Genomic DNA, 16010 nt, shown 5'->3' with positions numbered 1-16010 from the left:
TGCTCACAGACCCCCAGGGGTCCACAGACCCCTGGTTGAGAACCACTGGTATAAACTGCTATATTGTCTCATGCACATAAGGCACTGGAAGGGCAGAGAAAACTAGGACTTGGTCAGCCTCTTGGAGGCGGGAGATTGAAAAAGCCTGGAATGTGAGATTTCCTAATCCAGTTGGAGCTACTGAAATGTTGCAGTGATTTTGATGGGATTAGTTGAAGACTGAGGTGCTACTTAACATGAGCAAGCGTTGCAGAATCTGTTAATTAGTTGTGCATTACATCAGAATACAGTGCCTTACATTAAAAGGAAATATCTTGCAATGTTTTTAGGCTGTATTGGTTTGCACAATAAGATGAAAACTTCCTTTTTAATGTAAACTACTGTACATTCAGTATGCATAGTCACAGCCATCCTCCTGCAACACTTAATGTATCATTTAGGAACCTGCAATGGGAAAGGGTAGGGGGCAGGAGGAGGTTGTGACTTCAAATATTGGATTTACACTTTTTTACAGTAAAAAGAAAGTGTGTCTGATTGTTCACGGATTCAGAATCAAAACAATGGTGCAACTAATTTCAATAAGGCCAATATTGTGATAAGAACAATGATTCTTCTTTAATGTAAGCCACTGTATTCAAATGTAATGTGCTACCAATGAACAGGAAATGATATGAGCATGAACAGTTAGCTACTCTATAATTGCCTATGCACATAAAAGTAAAACATTTAGGACCAATTGGTGCATATAAAACTACCTTTCTGCAGCTCCAGTGGATGTACTCATCAGTTTGTGGGCTCAGTTTTAAAGTGCCTGCATTTGAAAATTTAGCCCTTATTTTGTTTTCTCCTTTTAATTAAATAAACTAGCTCTGAGAAGCAGCAGGAGAATGCAGAGAGGAAAGGTGACAAGGAGGATATAACAGAGGAAGTGCTAAGCCTAACTCTAGTAAAGCTTACTCAGGAGCAACACATATTTGGAATTGTTGCCCCCCATTCTCCTTAACTGCTGTTCAATGCAGTTACCATTATCATTTGTTAGTACTTAAAAATACAGCAGATTGGGCCAGTCCCCTGATACTTAACGTTTCATCAGGTTCAACATGACTCATGGCGGGTTCCTTTTTAATTTTTGTAATCCTAAAACAGCATGATCATTCATAATTGTTTCATACTGAAATATTGCTGATCACTAGCCACAGCTGTTATTCTTTCCAGGACTTGCTTTCACCTGTGGCATGCAAAGGGACTGAGTAAAAATTAACACATTTCAGTTCTCTTTCAGTGAAAGGATAGTGCAATCTTGTTACTGTCCAGAAGCATGTTCCACTCTTGGCTCTCACATTGCCAGATTTATATGGGGAAGAAAATGTTGCAGAATAGAATAAAATCTTCAGAAGCCTAGCAAAGCAGCCAGGAGACTGGCAGTCACAAACTTCAGAAATAGTAGGAGGCTGTCTAACTAAAAGATCTAAGAGTAATTTTCATACCACACACAGTGTGTGGTTGTGAAGAAAGCAGTCAAACTGCTCCACTCTACATCTGAAATCAGTGTCTGTTACAGAGCCTGAAGAGCTGAAAATACACTTTCTAAACAATAAATGGCTTTTAAAAGAACTTAACCATCATAATTGTTTTATCCCAATAAATATAGTTCATTATCTCAGATTTAACTTCCAACCGCTTTTCTGATGCCACAAACAGATGGTAGCAGAACAGATTAATCTGAATAAATTGGTCCAGGTGAGTCAGAGACCTGCTATCACTTGAACAAATTACCCAACATTTACAAACCAGAGGCTAGATTTTCATAAAACTCTCCAGCTGTGACATTTAAGACCAGTTTCAGCTGGGAAAATACACTCTAACTGATGTCAGGATTAGAGAGTGAATTAAGAAGACTGAGATAAACAAGAACTAAAGGCCAGACGTTATGCAGTCCTAAATGGAGAAGAAACAGATGAGACACAGAATATGGAACAAAACAGGAACTAAAATGCCAATGTTCCGTAGTCCAATATTAGGAGATGCTCTGAATGGATCAGCTCACCAGCTCCATCCACACAATATGGAAAAGTTTCCCAAGGAACATAATCACAAACTTCTCCAATGCACTTGTTATTGTTAATGAATTTGACTCCTTTTCAAATAGCTGCTGAAGGAGCTGTAAGCAGACAGGTCACTGAACACATGGTTTCTGGAACATTCCACAACTACAACATCGCCTGAAAAGTACCTTAATCTCAACTTCAGACTGTCTGCCTGCTGCATATTTGCAAACTGACACTGCACCAAATCACATGCTCAGTGTAGCTCCAGATGCTTAATCAGCCAGATTTTCAAAGCTACTTAGGTGCCTAAAGATGCAGATAGGTGTCTAGTGAGATTTTTTCAAAAGTGCCTCAGTCATCAACTCTCATTGAAACCAATGGGAGTTAGGTGCCTGTCCATCTTAGGTGTTTTTGAAAACCCCACTTGGCACCTAAATCCACCACTGAGTCATCACTAACATTTTCAAAGCTGCTGCCTAATCCCCTAGGCAGCAAAGTTTCAGCTGGCCTGCAGTTGCAAACCTGCCTAAGCCCTGATACCACCCCACAGCTAGCAGACTGCTTGGAGGGCTGGAGGCAGGCTAGCGCTAGGTGGAGGTGCAGCAGAGCACCCCCACAAAAGACACCCAGGGGAATGGAGGGTGAGGGTGAGAGAGCTAGTGGGCATGATCAAGTGAAAGAGAAAGAGAAGACTTTGGCAGCTAGGGCAAGGGCTGGCTTAAGTGTTTAACTCCAGGAGAGGGTATATAGCTGAGGCTGCAGAGTGAAGAGAGGCACCTTTCTTTGGCTTGTCAGCCAGGCACCCAGGTCAACCATTTAAGGTATATCTACACTGCATTTAAAAACTGCCAGCTGACTCAGGCTTGTGGGGTTTGGGCTGGGCTGCAGTTTAAGGGAAGGGTAGACTTCTAGGCTCAACTGCTTTGCAGCCTGAGCTCTGGGACCCTCCCACCTCACAGGTTCCTAGAGCCTGGACTACAGCCAAGCCCAGAAGTCTATATTGCAATTAAACAGCCCTACAGCCCAAGCCCAAGTCAGCTGGTCTGGGCCAGCCACGAGTGTTTAATTGCAGTATAGACATATCCCCAGATGCTTGATCCCCTCTTGTCAGCATTTCATTCCTAGCTAACTTAGGTGGCTCTCTGCTCAGCTGGCTGGCTTCTGAACATCCCTTTCTAAGGTGCTCAACTCTCCCCAAGCGCTGATTGTATTGGAAACCTGGGTGCCAGGCACAAAATTCCTGTGGTTGGCAGCAGAACACCCAGGGATTAGGTGTTGTTATGCTGACCAAAGCAACAGCCAAACACCTTTAAGGCACTGAGCCTGATATCTTTGCTACTTCCTATGATGTTGCACTCTGTATGATTTTATGAACATATGCTAATGTAACTGGAATATGCTTCATGCAAAAGGTCTCTTGTAAGGTATCATTACAAAGCTTATAATCTACTGAGTGTGGTCATCCTATTTGTACAAATGTACCAGTCTTGTATCTGAAACTAGAAATATGAAATATAACTCTGAGGGCCTATTGTAATTATGCAAAGTGTGGGCCATTAATGGTGGTTTGGAATCTTGATGACTCCCATTAACAAGGACAATTGACTGCAGATGGCTTTGTTTTACCTAGTATCAGAGGGTAGCCGTGTTAGTCTGGATCTGTAAAAGCAGCAAAGAATCCTGTGGCACCTTATAAGGTGCCACAGGATTCTTTGCTGCTTTGTTTTACCTGTAAGTCTTCCTGTATATGTGTGTGCTGGCAAATGGGTAATGAAGTCTTGCAGTGACATGTGATCATGTCACCTGGACTGGAATCCATCTTTAACCTATTCCATTGAGAAGGGGGGATAATCAGATGGACAAAGGATTCCCACCTTATGCAAAAGATATATAAGTGAGTGGAACAGAACAAAGGGGGTAGCCATCATGAGGAATCCCCTACCTATCACCTGAGCTGGAACAAGGGCTGTGCCAGGGAAAGGATTGTGCCCAGACTAGGAAGGCGTCCAGTCTAAGAAAGAGACTTATTGAAACATCTTTCAGGGTAAGATTTTATCTGTACTCAGCTGTATTACTGTATCAGGTGGTTTTATTTTATTTCACTTGGTAATTCACTTTGTTCTGTCTGTTACTACTTGGAACCACTTAAATCCTACTTTCTGTATTTAATAAAATCACTTTTTACTTATTAATTAACTCAGAGTATGTATTAATTGGGGGGGGCAAACGGCTGTGCATCTCTCTCTATCAGTGTTATAGAGGGTGAACAATTTATGAGTTTACCCTGTATAAGCTTTATATGGGGTAAAAAGGATTTATTTGGGGTTTGGACCCCACTGGGAGTTGGACATCCGAGTGTTAAAGACGAGAACACTTCTGTAAGCTGCTTTCAGTTAAGTCTGCAGCTGTTAGGGGAAATGGTTCAGACCCTGGGTCTGAGTTTGCAGCAGGCTAGCAGGTCTGGCTCAAACCAGGCAGGGTACTGAAGTCCTAAGCTGCCAAGGCAGGAAAGCAGGGGCAGAAGTAGTCTTGTCACATCAGTTGGTAGCCCCAAGGGGGTTTCTGAGATCCAATCTGTCACACTTCCTCTTTACATTGCTCACCTGTATTACCTCAGGTATTTTCTATGTGTCCAACAGTTTTCTCAGGCATGCATTTTCCTATAATATCCCTCTGATGCACAAATGAATGATTGTAAGTACGCAACACAGGCCAACCTATTATCAATCTATAATAAGATTTAAGGGACTTGTCTTTAGAGGAGAGATTTCTAAATCTCATATCAGTTAAGGACAAATGTGAATACTTTCCAAATCGAGACAACTAGCTTTCAAAAAACTTTTAAGACTTTTTTTAAAAAAAAATAAAAATAAAAGCCACATGTAAAGAGGCCTCATGCTTCTGATTCAGAGAATGGCTCAATTACCCAAGAGACCATTTAAGGTAGCTTCAGTCTTTTCTCTCAGCTTCTCCCAATACAAACACCTACCTTTAAATATGGTGCTTAGGCAGCAATCTCTCGAGGGAAAGTATCACTGGTGCAACAGAGCAGAATCCAGTCTGGAATCCCAGCTTTATCAATGGAATGCCAAAGACCTACTTGAGCTGAGCACTAAAGAGAGGCATAATAGATATAAAAAGTATTATCTGACAACCTTATTTGAAACAACTGAGCGCCAGTGGCTCATCTTTCATACCTGGCCACAAGCCAAGGCTCTGATCTTCATGTTAAAGCATTGCCTTCTGCAGCGTTTCTTGCACTTTCCTCTGAAGCATCGTGTACTGGCCAATGGCAGACAGGATACTGGACTAAATGCACTGCACAGGTCTGTTCCAGTCTGGCAATTCTGATGTTCCTAAATAGAATATGCAAATATAATTTGAAAGGAAAATAAAGCTCCTAGGTATCAAGAAGAGGGAATATATCGTGAAGGCCACTGTTTTGTGACAGGAAACTTCCCTTGGACTCTTACACCCACTACAATACATCTATAGAGGATATTATGGATCCCAGTAGGGTTGGGAAATGAATCAGCTGGATCTGGGACAAAGAGCTGTATTCTTCCTTCAGTGTGTTTCTATCTTTTTAACATTCAGTCCTATGAAGCTATTGCCTTGTCCCATATTTGCCAACAGTTTGACCTCTTCGCAATAAGAGTATGTGTTGAAAGACTTGCTTTTTTTTTTCCCAAAAGGAAAATAAAACCTCCCATAACTGCAGTGAAACCTAGGAAATTCTAAGGCCAGGGTCCTTTATGGATCAAATTAATGTGGTATTTTTTTCTTATAAGAAGACATCTAGATACTTGGGTGTTGTGGTGATGTAGGCATTAGAAATGCCTAGGGGTTTGGTCCTGCACAATGCTATGCACTCTGACCCCGAACCTCAAAGCTCTTAAACACATGCCAACGATGTCAAAGTTAAGCATGTGTTTAAGTGCTTTGCTGAATCGGGACCAGACTCCTTGGCACATTGCTGGATCGAGGTGAACAAGAGAGAGCATTTTTGTGTGGGTTTTTTTGCACCAATTAAGTCTGAACTTCCCAAGAGTCCAGTTATTGATTCTACTTTAATGTGAGTGTGCAGTTATAGCCACTGTACAAAAGGTTGCTATAATGACACAGTGTCTCAGACTTGGGACATCTCTTATTGCCACATAGTAACATAACCTTTAAATAACCAGCTGGGGCATACATACTTGACAGAAGATAGGAAATCAAAGGTAATTGGCATTTTCCAGTATAATTGGAGTCATAAAGAGATTGGGTAATCATGTAATCACAATGCTTTTCTGGCGTCCTACTAGTTTGTACTTTGCCACTGTGACCATTACAACTCATGATAATAGTCAAGGTTGTGGCAATGCTGGCTAGAAATGTGTTATGAATTTAGTTCCAAAAATGGAAGGATATTTTGTTCCTTTTAACCATCTGGATATAGTCCCTTTCAGCTTCTGAAATGGCCTCTTCCTTTTGCTGTTTGTCCTTGCTGTGAACTTGGTTGTGAGTCCACTTGTAGCACTGATGCTATTCGGGGGTTGGGAAGCATCTTAAACTACATTGAGCTTGGGATACTAATTACCTTGGTCTCTTATTAGATGCTTAACAGACTCTAGCTCAAATTCTTAACAGTGTCCAACTTCCAAGAATGAAGCTGAGAAGGGAAGTCAGAAGGGAACTAGCCGCAGCTTCTTGATTCTGCGGCTGGTTCTATGCTGGTCCCAGTCCTGGCCCTAGATAGCCCAGCTTCCAGTTAGGGATTGCTGGAGCACAGCACACTCTGACCATCATTCCAGCACACCTTTCCTAATCCCAAGAGGCACCCTTCACTGGCAATAGCCATGGGAGAAGACACAGGAGCTGGCTATGCTGTCTCTCTGCTGGCTGGGACTCCCCAGGGCTGAAGAAATCCTTAGTAAGGGAGATCTGGCTGCTTCTGCTCCCTTCACATTGTAAGAGTGGAGCTGAGTGAGAAGAGTGAAGCTGAAGGTTGACTCCACAATTCCTTCTCCAACAGTTCCAGGACTGAACCTACAATTTAAAATCAATTAAAACAAATGATAAAATTGGGATACTTGGTGAGACCATTATAATCAATACTTTACATAACATAAAACATATTAATTATGGTCACAGAGTTAAGAAAAAAATCACTCCGCTACCTACATTTTTTAATACATAGAACTTCAGTGTGGGATCTCTTCCTGCTTGTGAATGTCATACTTTCCTTCCTCGCAAAGACTCTGATATTACCACAGAAATAGCTCCTACATTACAATTTCCTTTGCTGGTACTACCCATACAGAAACCAAAACTGACAAATTTATTTACCAATATCCCTCTCAGATGCCTGATTTTATGTTCCATATTTAGAAAGCAAATTGTATTTATGTATGTATAGGATTTCCCTGGAGATCAAACACTATAGCACCTGAGTGCCTCACAATCATTAAAGCTGCATCTTAAAATCCAAACAAAAAGTGGTGAGTGGGTCTCCAGTCTGGGCCCCACTATATGCTGTCCTCCATAGAGTCCAAATGACTTTTAGCAAAAGAAGCTCAAACATTTGAAGGCCTGTCATTCTCCTCTGGCCTCCTTAAGTCAAACCTTTTCAGCTCAGTTATTGGCAGGCTGTTACTCTGATTACATATTGAATTACAGGTACATTACATCTATCTTTAGTGATTCATATAGGTCTGATTATTCCACTGATTAGTGTATTAAGAAACTCATTGACATACTTCTCACAATTTCTGTGAAACTTTTAATGCAAATCTGGAAAGATAACTCTCAATTATCTGTTAGTCAATGGATTAATCTGCTGCCCGCCACATATAGATATAGATCACCAACAGTTATTTTCAGCTAAATTTGCAGGTAGTCTGGATCCCTGTGGAATTCTCTCAGACATCTGCTTTCAATTTTTACTTGAGATGCTCACTCTGGGACTTAAACATCTTTTAGTTTCCTTTTTCTTTTTCCATTTGATTTTTCCAGTGAAAGACCATTTGCCATCTTGTAATATAAAATATGTAAAAATTACTAAAATATATCCATTCTGTCAAACAGGGGATGTTTGTTTATTTTTATTTATACCTACTTTTAGAAGGGGATGCCTTTGACAACTTTTTACAAATATACTAAAATACAGACCAGTCAGTTCCCCAAGTTTAATGCAACTCCACAGCAACAACATCGATGCACCTGAATTTAGTTGATCCCAGCACATGCAAACCCCAGAGCCCCAAGCCACCACTACCTATCCCTGGTCTTGTCATGGACAAGGGAGAAAAGGTGAGTGGAACAGTGTAGCATGAAGGTGCTTGTTATTACAGTCCAGCTGCCAATGTATATTTCATTTTCTAGCTCTGGCTCCCGTCCAGGGAGGTGCTGAATACCTTAAATTCCCATTCACATCTGGGGGTCTTTGGAGTTCTGAGCAGACTTCAGGTGTCACTCAACACCACAAAAGCATCACATCAATGGGACCCAATTCTGCCCTGGAATCCACTACCACAGGTCCTTTGTGCCTGTGTGGTGTTCCTGTATGCGGCTACAGGGGTTTGTGCCAGTGGATACTGAAGCAGTATTGCAGCCTTAATTAGTGCATTTATCTCTGATTTAATTTCATAAAGTCATAGAGTTTAAGGCCAGAAGGGACTACTAGATCATCTGATCTACCACCCTCACCACCTGCACACTAGACCCAACAACCCACATCAGACTTAAGTATTACAGCTCACAGGAGACTAAACTATTATGTGTCACAGGCAGAGAATAGAAGGGGCCAAGGTGCACCAATGTCCAATGCCTAGAAATGACAGGGAACTAATTCAGAAAGACATGCAGAGACAGTCCCAGCAAGTGACTCGCTCTTCATACTGCAGAGCAATGTGAAACTCCCCTAACGTCACTGCCACCCTGTACTCCTTATAACACCTAATAAAAGTTCTCACATATGATTTGCTTGGAAGTGGGCACCTTGCATTCTCTTCAGGGTCTCTTGGAAAAGGACTTGAACATTTCTGGCAGCTGATCAGGAATTTGAAATCCTTCTTATCCTGGCCCCCAAAGCTAGAACTTTTAAATGCTTATCAGTGGCCTCTTAACTACAACAATAAACTCCCACACTGTTAGCACTCCAAACCATGTTGATCATCTTGCTAAACTCATGTCATGGTATCATAATGTTAAGCAATCATATTTTTAAAAAGATCTTTAAATAAAAAAATATTGTTTAAAATTGCCAGCTCTTACAATCACACGAGTTCTCTCAGGACCATCCATATTGCCTTCCCCCCATTATTAGTACTGCATACGGGTGGCCGTAGTAGGTGAAGACCAGACTTTCTTGCTATAGTTTTGAACTTTGATAATGAATTAAGAGTAAGTTTTGAAGAGGAAACCAGTCAAGAACTTGTATTTAGGATTTTTGTAGGAGATTGCTATTTTTTGCTTGCTTGTTTGTTGACAGACTTGCATGTCCACATGCCCAGTCACCTAGGACAAGTACTCTTTTTTTTTTTTTAATAAGTAAAATATTGCTCATTATTGTGGTCGTGGTGATTAGGAGCAAGCAAATTTAGACTGGCCTCAGAGTAGAGCGGGGGTGGAGCACCGATTGGCAAAAACAAAAGTCAGCACCTGTGTCCCCAGAACTGGCAAAACTGCCCGATACCACCCACCTCACAGGCCCCAGCACAGAAGCCATAGCTAGGAACCTAGCTGAGGCGGAGTTTAAGCAGATTACTACTGTGCTCCAGCAATCACTTGAGAGCTGCTGCAGTTGCACCCAATTTAGAGCAGCCCTGAGGTACTGACCCTGTGTGCATAAAACTCTTGTTAAGAATGTTTGTTAGCTTTTTCTATAGGGGAAAACATTGGGTTTATTTGTTGCATTACTGAAGGTAGTGTGGCTTTTTCTATTTTAGGGCTTATAGGATTTTAAAACAAGAAGATAATTGGAGCATGGAGAATTTTCCTCATCCGATTATAACAATGATAAATTACATGAAAGGGTAAGGTCTAGGATATTTGAGAGAGCCCCATTAAAGTGATTTCCAGCTGAGGTAAAGAAGACCCATTTCTGTTTTTATTTGACAAAATCAGTTCTTTAAGATGTTCTCTTAATGGATGAGCCAGTATTAAATGACATTATGGTACTTATGGTGGTCAGGCACGAACAGGCTAAGTGGGATATATATTCTTTTAGCTAAATTGTGCTTGTCACAGGGAAAACAAACCCACACTGCCTTCTAGGGAACCTTTCCGTTCAAAATCCATCAATCATTCCTCCAGTTCAATGTCTGAATAATGTAACCTTTATCTGATGAAGATAAGAACTGGCAATGGCAGTTAGAAAACTTTGCCACACAATAAATACAATTAAATTATAGATTAGACATATAGATATTAATGCACAACTCATGTAGGGAATTCAGACAATAAAGAATGCTTAGTAGGGAAAATCCTGGTCCCGTAAAAGTCAGTTGCAAACTTCTTTTGGCTACAGTGGGGTTGGGTTTTTTCTGAAGGTTTTTAAAGCTTGGCCCCAGTTCTTAACAGGAAGGCAGCATGGTCTACCAGGAAGGCTATAGGATTTGGAGACAGGAGGCTTGGGCTGTATACCCGGCTCTGCCCTGTATAGTTTTGGACAAGTCATTACACCTTTCTGTGCTTCTGTTTCTCTGTTTGTGCAATAGAAATAATCATACCCATCTTCGTAAAGCTCTTTGAGGTCTATGGATGAAAAGCACTGTAAGTGCGACGTATTTATTGTTTAGGAAAATGTGGCATGTAATAATAATGAATTATATATTCCACATTTGTTTTGAAAATTAAGGCTGTCTTCAGCCATAACTTTGCCTGTTGCCTACAAAAGGGCCACAAACTTTGTAACTTGGCTGCCACAGAGTTTAATCCTGATGCAGTGACCATCTTAACACAAGTGAGCTGAAGAAGGTTGGTTGCAACCTTCCTTTCCTTTCTTCAAGCCAGCTGAATTCTTTGGATTGTCTCTCCTTATGGTCAAATACAGAAACAGGATTACTAGTGACATTATCAGGAAGTGTCCAGTGACCAAGCCTCAGGTATGGCCCTGAAGTCATTATGTGGGGAAGGGAGCTATTCCCAAGTAACAGATTATACCTATGTTTGAAATCAGCAAGAATAGAATTAAAAGAGATGGGAAAAGATGGCAAGAAATTGACAGAGGACATAGTGTCATTGATCAGATGAGGAAAAAGCCTCCACTGGCAGAAAGCCAACTATTTTAAAGATTTACTTTAAATGAAAATACATAAAAATCCATTTTAAGTAAATTTAAGTGCTTGTGAAATGCGCTAGACTGATAAAACCAAAGTGCAAATCCTCTAGCTGTAGAGCATGTCCAGCACAGCAATGAAAACTACTCTGTAGAGCTCTGCCAGTGTACTGCAGAACTGCCCTGGAGGAATCGCCTCTTAGGGCATGAATATAATTAATTCTCCTGGCTACTTGGGGACTGTGCTTAAAGCCACTCTGATATTGCTGATATTGTTTTCTTTTATATGCACAGCTAGGTACTAGTGTGAAACCTACAAGTCACTTCACATACCAGTGGGCAGTTCAGCCAGCAGCCACATAGATGATGGTGGTAACTTCCATTCTCTAGCAACAGCAGCCAGCTTTGAACCAGTGACCTAAAATAAAGGTAAAAGATGCCAGCTCTTGTTACCAATTTGCCAAGCCCTCCAATCTTTCTGTTTTCTCATTCTGAAGCCAGGACACTAACTTAGCTCAAGGAATCTCCAGAACAGAGCTGAAATGAGCTACTTTCATTTGTCTTTGGTTTGGCATCAAACAGTACGAATTAGGAAAACCCCCAGTGGTGGAGGCTGACCGGTTTAAATTTGCAATGTTCCTTTTGCAGCTCCTTCCCAATGTGCATTTCTCTCCTACCTCCCCTTCCCCTGGTGGCAGATTCCTCCTCCCAGTGGCTAAATCCCTCCTTCCATCCCATCCTCTTATGTCAGCATCCCCCTTCCCTTCACTGTCCCATGAATTGGCTTCCTCCAACTGCCAAGATGTGATTCTACTATAGTTGTATACCGTTAAATGACAACAAAATGATGAAGGACCAGAGTCTTGGGGGTAGAGCAAAAAGAGCATAGGGGATGGTCAGATTCCACTGGAGAGCACAGGAATGCTCCCTCCGGAGGCCCCTGGGCATACAAAATGATTAAAAAGGGAAATCAAAGGGCATGCTAAGGATTGGGAGCATGCTACACCATCTCCAAGGGTGTGAGTGGTTGTGAACTGCCGGGGAATCTATAGGAAGAATTCTGTCTGGTTCCAGCTGCTCTGTACTCCTCTAATGCACCTGACAGTGCTTACAGCACAATCTGTTCTAAGGAAATGGCAAAATGAGTGAGTCCTTTTGAAGAGCAAGGAAACTGAATATCCTTCTTACCATGATACGGGATCCTTGTACAGATACAGTCTGAGATACAGTGTCAGGTATGTCTGGGCAGCATGTGGGGTAGTTTCCATGACCACAGGTTCTGCAGAATGAAAACTGAGGTTCAAATTTTCTATCTGGCAGCTTTCATATGCCCTTCAATATACATCTATTTTATTTCACACAATTACCAATCAATTTTGTTTTACAGGAAAGGGCTTTCATTAGTGGCCAAGCAATCCCTCTCTCTTTCTTCATATGTATACACAAATACAGAATAGGAAGGCAATTTAAACCATAAAAATGAAGTGTCTTTCTGACTTCACGTGGTATTGCCTTATTTATAGGTCTCATAACTCAGCAGTAAAACTTTGCTCTTGGCTGAAACTTGACACAGAAACAAACAATTGTTTTTACCACACATACTGGAAAACCAGAAAAAGAACCAACATGGCCCATTGTTGCAGTTCTGCCACACATAAATCCCCATTGATTTCAGCTGGCATTCCTTCTGAGGAAGGAACACTGGAATTAAAACAACAAACAGTACTGGGCACTTTTCCCTTAATTTCCACAATGGCATATTGTCAGTTCAGAAATTAACTTTTGCCATATGGAGAGTACGTATATAAAGCAACAGGAGCTATTTTCATTTGGGAATGTGTTATTATTTAATCCAAAATGTCACTAGAGACAGATGAGTCTAGTTGCTGGAGCGCTGACCCAACAGACCATCACATGTGAGCAATAACCAGCAAACTAAACATTTTCCATGTGGGGCTTGCAAGTTCTCTTAACATAATATTATTTCATGAAGCAGTTGTCACTGTTGATTGGGTTGATACAATTTAGTCAGGTTCTTGAATCTGATGGAGGCATTACTGCTTGCCAAGTAATCAATCAATAAACTAAAAATTCTCTTTGTGGACCTTCTCACGATGCACTTCAGAAACTCATGAGGTATCACTATGGTCTATGGAGTCACAACTCTGTGATTTATTAACTCCTTTCTTATTTATTTCCTTGATTAGTAGAATTGAGTGTATTTTACATATTTCTGAATTACATATTTACCTACGGAGCTGTTACAGATTATTGGGTAAACAAAGACATGCTTAGGGAGTGCCTACAATGGAGTTTATAAAAATGCTATTTAAGTAATAGTAAGGATCTGACAAGCAGAAACATCATTGTAAACATCTATGCTACAATTCGCATCCTTGGGAGAAAAAGAAAAATATCTTCTTATCTGATCATTTATTCTCCTTGAATTTTACTAAGTCCAACTATCTTCAAATGGCCTTTTCTATTTCTCTGTTAGGCAGTAGGCAGATCTGAAGAATCGGCAATCACTTGCTCATGTGACTTAGCTCTACCCACTCTGTCATCTTGCCAGCATGCCTTCCAAAGATGTAGTAAATTACTTCAGACTTAGGCCCACATAGCACAGGAATTCTCTGCCTACGAAGCTCATCTCTCTGTCTGGTGGAATGTGCTGTGATTTCAGAAGGTGACTGTAGACACTTAGCTTTATATGTTTCTTAAGTGCACACATTCCCCATGTGAAGGTGCAGAGCCAAATTCTTCTCTGGGTCAAACCTTTATAACTCCATTGACTTCAAAGGCATTTCTCCAGATTTACTCATCTGCAGTGAAAATGGATCCAGAGCTTAAAGATATTTTCCACCCTCATCCTTTTATAACATGATATTAATAGTATGTTTATCACAGTAGTGTCTCAGGACTCCAAGCAAGATCAGGGCCCATTGTGCTAGACACTGTACAGAGTGGAAGATAGTTTCCTGCCCTGAAAGTTTACAGTTTGAAAGGCAAGACACACAGATATAGACAGATAACACATGAGCAATTGATCAAAAGTTACAATGCAATTTCTCCCTAATTATCAATCACTCTCATAACAACTTCCTGTTTTGCAGACCAAATGAAGCTCTCTACGTTGGCTGTGCTATTTTAATATCTATCATCAGAGATCTTCTGACATCTACATTTTGTGCCAGGGCTTTCTTTTTGTGTATGCCTATGCTGCAGTAAAAGAAGGTAATCTTAGATTTGGAGACTTCCAAAAGCTAGAGATCACTGGGTTTTTTAAAACGAATCTGGAGCTGTCTTTACTGAGCACTCCCGCTAGCTGCTCTGAATGAAAAGGTACAAAGTCTTTCTTTCATTTCAAAGCACAAAGGTCCAAAACTGTTCTTGCTGGTGTTGTAGTCATAAGGAAACCTACTTTGTTAGGAAGTACATTAATACACAGGATTGTGCCATTTAGCACTGCCTTGAATTGGGAGCCATGCACAACCGTGCCATCACGGAAGGGCTCAGCAAAGGATTGTTCCTCAAGGGGCTCTGCTGAATCATCCCCTGCCAGGAATCCATCCCTAAAGCTCCCTAGGGCAAATGATGTGTGCATTTTGCACTATTATATTGGATGGTTCAATCTATTCCCCTGGTTCACCATGGGCTGATGTAGAGACAACAGGGCCAAGGTCTGGCCTCCTTCCTTCCCAGTTTAGGGTGATGTGTATCTCTGGGCAAGCGTGGAGCATGCAGTCCTCATGATTCCCAATCATAGGAATTGTGATTGTCCCTGACACTTGTGCAGAAGCACAAAGGAGATGGAAGTTTCTTTCCAACGGTTGCCCTCTGTCTGCACTAAAACACAATGTGTCCCCAGAATAGTTTGAAAAGAATATTGCACAGGAATCCTGCAGGTCTCACGTGAAAAACTAGCCATTAAACAGTGAATTGCAAAGCATCTTGTTCACCCATGAATACACCCTTTTCCCTATAGAGAGGCAAATATATTATAGGCAGGGATGGTAGCACTGTCTATTGCTAAGACTGCCCAACACTTTCTATTATAAGGCCTTGTTGTAAGTTGCTTATAACTTTGTGAAATGCTAACAGTTTGGGTTGAAATTTTCCATGCCAGCTGTTCACCTCAAGCTGAAGGTTTCTGGAAAGTTTCATCCATTTCCAAGAACAAGACTAGAGAAAAGTACATAGTTTTGCTATTTTAAAAAATTCTGGGAACTTTTTTCTTTGGAAAGCTGTAGTACACTTATGTTTTGATCAGTGGCTTGGAATCTGGCAGAAGGATGGTGTTTGTTCAGAGATGTGTCTTTTGCTGCTCCTGTGAAAATCTGCCCAAACATGACCAAGCTATAAGCCTTCGAAAAATCTCAGCTCATATATGCTCAATAATAATTTAGAATTTAGCAGTTAAAAAGCTCCAAAAATTCCATCCTCACTGAGCACGCTCCATCCCCTCACAGCTCCTACTGCTGACTAGACTGCACATGCATCATACGCACAGTGATTGGTGGAGCAAGAAGAATGGGAGCCAAAGTCAGTTTGAGGGTAGAAGTAGGAAAATAGGATTGGATGAACAACCTGAGGAGGGAGACTAGGAGCTGGGGATGTGGGGAGAATGACTGGATGCCAGGTTGGATGAGGAGCCAAGATGGGGGAAGTGGTATTGGCTGGGCAAAGACCCTGGGAATGGG

Source organism: Gopherus flavomarginatus, chromosome 8 (assembly GCF_025201925.1).
Source record: "Gopherus flavomarginatus isolate rGopFla2 chromosome 8, rGopFla2.mat.asm, whole genome shotgun sequence".
Classification (NCBI taxonomy): Eukaryota; Metazoa; Chordata; order Testudines; family Testudinidae; genus Gopherus; species Gopherus flavomarginatus.
Note: the sequence above shows the minus strand (reverse complement) of the source record.